Source organism: Saimiri boliviensis, chromosome 16 (assembly GCF_048565385.1).
Source record: "Saimiri boliviensis isolate mSaiBol1 chromosome 16, mSaiBol1.pri, whole genome shotgun sequence".
NCBI lineage: Eukaryota > Metazoa > Chordata > Mammalia > Primates > Cebidae > Saimiri > Saimiri boliviensis.
Window position 1 is genome coordinate 84,958,489 of NC_133464.1, and position 5,271 is coordinate 84,963,759.

At 43.3% G+C, this 5,271-nt stretch overlaps 1 pseudogene; it reads left to right on the plus strand.

The window, feature by feature from the left end:
• Window positions 1-2,615: 2,615 nt before the first annotated feature.
• Window positions 2,616-4,151, plus strand: LOC101051112 (histone deacetylase 1 pseudogene; annotated as a pseudogene).
• The last annotated feature ends 1,120 nt before the right edge of the window (window positions 4,152-5,271 follow it).

Consider the following 5,271-nt stretch of genomic DNA (forward strand, 5'->3'; position numbering starts at 1 on the left):
ACTGAAATGATTCAAATGCCATCTGGCTGGACTTCCTCTCTTTACTCTTGCTCTACTCAAAAAGAAGCCAAAGTGATATTTCTTAAATGTAAATCAGACCCAATGCTTTCCAGGATAAGTGTAATAAAGAGCTGTCATTTCCTGTGCCAAATACCTCTGTAATCTTGCTCCTGCCTCCACCACTCACCTCCTTCCACTGTCTCCTCTCCTCACTATGCTCTAGCCATAATCTTATGTTTCCTGAACACTGTTTTTTCCCATCTCAGGGCTTTTGCATGTGATATTTCTTCTCCTTCGGAAGGTTCTTCTTTGGCAGAGATTTACCCAGTTGCTTCTATCTCAGCACTGATGTCTCATCATGCTGCTCTCATTACTATATAAACTCTCCAAGGGCAGAAATGTTCACCGCCGTATTCCTGGTACCCAGTAAATGTTTGCCATATATAAGCTAAAATATCATCTCCTTGAAACATCTCTGAGCATCCTAGCTAAAGAACTCCTCATCCCAGACACTTTTTTTTTTTTTTTTTTAATGAGAGGGAGTTTCGCTCTTGTTACCCAGGCTGGAGTGCAATGGCGCGATCTCGGCTCACCGCAACCTCCGCCTCCTGGGTTCAGGCAATTCTCCTGCCTCAGCCTCCTGAGTAGCTGGGATTACAGGCACGCGCCACCATGCCCAGCTAATTTTTTGTATTTTTGGTAGAGACGGGGTTTCACCATGTTGACCAGGATGGTCTCGATCTCTTGACCTCGTGATCCACCCGCCTCGGCCTCCCAAAGTGCTGGGATTACAGGCTTGAGCCACCGCGCCCAGCCGACACTTTCTATCATAACCTATTTTAGCCTCTGCATGGGCGTTACAATCCTCAGAATAATTTCTTTATTATTTACATATATCTATTATCAACCTCCCCCTAAACTAAAATACAGTCAGATAATTTAAACCAAACATATGTTATAAGTGTCAGTGGGATAAACTCACTTACTACAAGATAATAAATATTAAAATAAGTAAAATGCCAAATCCAAACTGCAGACTATTATGCAAGATACAAAGCTAAATAAATTATTAGAATGGCTGGGCGCAGTGGCTCAAGCCTGTAATCCCAGCACTTTGGGAGGCCGAGGCAGGCGCATCACGAGGTCAAGAGATCGAGACCATCCTGGTCAACATGGTGAAACCCTGTCTCTACTAAAAAAATACAAAAAGTTAGCTGGGCATGGTGGCGCGTGCCTGTAGTCCCAGCTACTCAGGAGGCTGAGGCAGGAGAATTGCCTGAACCCAGGAGGCGGAGGTTTCGGTGATCCGAGATCGCACCATTGCACTCCAGCCTGGGTAACAAGCGCAAAACTCTGCCTCAAAAAAAAAAAAAAATTATTAGAATGGTCAAGCAAATGATAGCAAGAAAAAAATTGAGATAATATTAATATCAGACAAGGTCACATTTAAGGCAGGAAATGTTAATTGAGACAAAGAGGAACATGGAAATAATTACAGAAACAATATGTAAAATAATAAATGTGGGAAGTAGAAAAGTTCCTCTTTAAAGTTTCATTTTTTGTTAAAGAATAAATCCAATCATAAGTGTGCTAATAACTCTTTGTTAAGCCCTATGCTATGTAGCTGTTAGACATGCTATGCTTACAGGTACGTAGTATATTCTGTGTCCTTGTACTTTAACCAAGATACCTGTGCTGGACATGCTCACAGGCATGTCCCAGCTCACCATTGCTTTTACCTGTTCAGAAAAGTTTAAAGTTGTTAGCCAATCGGGTTTTAGTTTAGCCAATGGGGATCAGACACAGAAGTAAGGACAACCCGAAATGCATATGGAATAAAAATGTCTGCTTTTCCTTTGTTCGCTGTACTCTTGTGGCAAGATGGCTAGTGAGGGGACCCTTACTGCAGTCTGGGAGGCAAAAATTGCTTGCTGAGGGATCCTTTTTCTCAGTGCTGATTTTTCTTTGCAGCACCGAGCATCTGTTTCCAACAGTAAAGCAGCTTTAGCAAATCTTTATGCACAAAATAACACCGTAAGTATATGAAATGCAGGAAATGCAAAAATAAAATAAAGTAAAGAGACACTGAATAGTAACAGGAGTGATAGTAATGGTAATAGACACTTTAATAGTAATAGGAAAATTTAATTTACAGCTGTCAACCATGACAGAGCAAATAGACTAAAATGAAGAGCATGTTGGATCTGAACAATATAATTAATGAGGCTGATGTAAGAGTTATACATTGAACTTCATTATAATAGAGAATGCACAATGTTTTAATTAGACCCATGGTACAATCACATATCATTAAAGACACACAGAAAATCATGATAAATTAACAAAAATTGAAAAAACATGACCTATAATGTCAGAGCACACATTTTCAATGTAAATAGAATCAAAATGAATATTAACCACTTGGAAATGACAAAATTATTTCTTAAACCACATATGGCTCAGAGAAAAAAAATCAAAACCCAAACTAATGTGTATCTAAACAAAAATGATAAGAACACTGTGTATTAAAGCAGAAGTAGTAGTTAAAGATGTACTCAGAGGAGCTTGCATGACCTCTGCCACATAGGTACTTAAAAATAAAGAAATAGGGACCGACTGACGGGAGGGACGGGAGGTGAGCAAGATGGCACAGACGCAGGGCACCCGGAGGAAAGTCTGTTACTACTACGACGGGGATGTTGGAAATTACTATTATGGACAAGGCCACCCAATGAAGCCTCACCGAATCCGCATGACTCATAATTTGCTGCTCAACTATGGTCTCTACCGAAAAATGGAAATCTATCGCCCTCACAAAGCCAATGCTGAGGAGATGACCAAGTACCACAGCGATGACTACATTAAATTCTTGCGCTCCCTCCGTCCAGATAACATGTCCGAGTACAGCAAGCAGATGCAGAGATTCAATGTTGGTGAGGACTGTCCAGTATTCAATGGCCTGTTTGAGTTCTGTCAGTTGTCTACTGGTGGTTCTGTGGCAAGTGCTGTGAAACTTAATAAGCAGCAGACGGACATCGCTGTGAATTGGGCTGGGGGCCTGCACCATTCACAGAAGTCCGAGGCATCTGGCTTCTGTTACGTCAATGATATTGTCTTGGCCATCCTGGAACTGCTAAAGTATCACCAGAGGGTGCTGTATATTGACATTGATATTCACCATGGCGGTGGTGTGGAAGAGGCCTTCTATACCACAGACCGGGTCATGACTGTGTCCTTTCATAAGTATGGAGAGTACTTCCCAGGAACTGGGGACCTATGGGATATCGGGGCTGGCAAAGGCAAGTATTATGCTGTTAACTACCTGCTCCGAGATGGGGTTGATGACGAATCCTATGAGGCCATTTTCAAGCCGGTCATGTCCAAAGTAATGGAGATGTTGCAGCCTAGTGCGGTGGTCTTACAATGTGGCTCAGACTCCCTATCTGGGGATCGGTTAGGTTGCTTCAATCTGACCATCAAAGGGCATGCCAAGTGTGTGGAATTTGTCAAGAGCTTTAACCTGTCTGTGCTGATGCTAGGAGGAGGTGGTTACACCATTCGTAACGTTGCCCGGTGCTGGACGTATGAGACAGCTGTGGCCCTGGATACGGAGATCCCTAATGAGCTTCCATACAATGACTACTTCGAATACTTTGGACCAGATTTCAAGCTCCACATCAGTCCTTCCAATATGACTAATCAGAACACGAATGAGTACCTGGAGAAGATCAAACAGCGACTGTTTGAGAACCTGAGGATGCTGCCGCATGCACCCGGGGTCCAAATGCAGGCGATTCCTGAGGACGCCATCCCTGAGGAGAGTGGCGACAGGGACGAAGAAGACCCGACAAGCGCATCTCGATCTGCTCCTCTGACAAACGCGTTGCCTGTGAGGAAGAGTTCTCAGACTCTGAAGAGGAGGGAGAGAGGGGCCGCAAGACCTCTTCCAACTTCAAAAAAGCCAAGAGAGTCAAAACAGAGGATGGAAAAGAAAAAGAGCCAGAGGAGAAGCAAGAAGTCACAGAAGAGGAGAAAACCAAGGAGGAGAAGCCCGAAGCTAAAGGGGTCAAGGAGGAGGTCAAGTTGGCCTGAGCAGACCTCTCCAGCTTTGGCTTCCTGCTGAGTCCCTCACCTTTCTCCTCCAACCCCTCAGATTTCATATTTTCTATTTCTGTGTATTTATATAAAAATTTATTAAATATAAATATCCCCAGGGACAGAAACCAAGGCTCTGAGCCCAGGGCAGCTGTACTGTTCTTTCACGAACTGCCTTGCCACCCGTCTTAACTTTGAACCACAAAGGGTGCCAGGTCTAAGTGAAATGGATACTTTTATGCAATCATAAGACAAAATCCTGAAATGCCAAGTGCCTGCTTAGTAGCTTTGGAAAGGTGCCCTCATTGAACATTATAGAAGGGGTGGCTGGGTCTTCAAGGATCTCCTGTTCTTTTCAGGCTCCTAAGGTAACATCAGCCATTTTTAGATTGGTTCTGTTTTCATACCTTCCCACTGGCCTCAAGTCAGCCAAGAAAGTCACACTGCCTGCCCTCTGTCTTTCCCTAATTCTGCAGGTGGAGGTTGGTAGTCTAGTTTTCCTTTTTGAGATACTATTTTCATTTTTGTGAGCCTCTTTGTAATAAAATGGTACATTTCTATATCAAAAAAAAAGAAATAAAAATAAATGAATAAAGCATTCAGTTCAAAAAGTTAGGGGAAGAAAAAAAAAGAAGTCAAAGGAAAACAGAAGAAAAAATAAAGATAATTGAAGAAATAAACTGCAAAACGGAAAAAGGAATTGATGCAGTTCTTTGAAAATACAGATAAACCTCTAGTTAGTAATCGAGAAAACATGCTTTCTTAAATAATTAGAAATAAGCCAAGAGTGGCCAGGCATGGTGGCTCATGCCTGTCATCCCAGCACTTTGGCAGGCCAAGGCGGGCAGATCACTTGAGGTCAGGAGTTGGAGACCAGCCTGGCCAATATAGTGAAACCCCGTCTCCACTAAAAATTCAAAAACTAGCTGGGCCTGGTGGTAGGCACCTGTAATCCCACCTACTTGGGAGGCTGAGGCAGGAGAATTGCTTGAAGCTGGGTGGTGGCGGTTGCATTGACCCAAGATCGCGTTACTGCACTCCAGTGTGTCTCAAAAACTAAAAAAAAAAAAAAAGTTACGGGAGGCCAGGCAGGGTGGCTCATGCCTGTAATCCTAACACTCTGGGAGGAGGCCGAGGTGGGCAGATCACAAGGTCGGGATTTCGAGACCAGCCTAG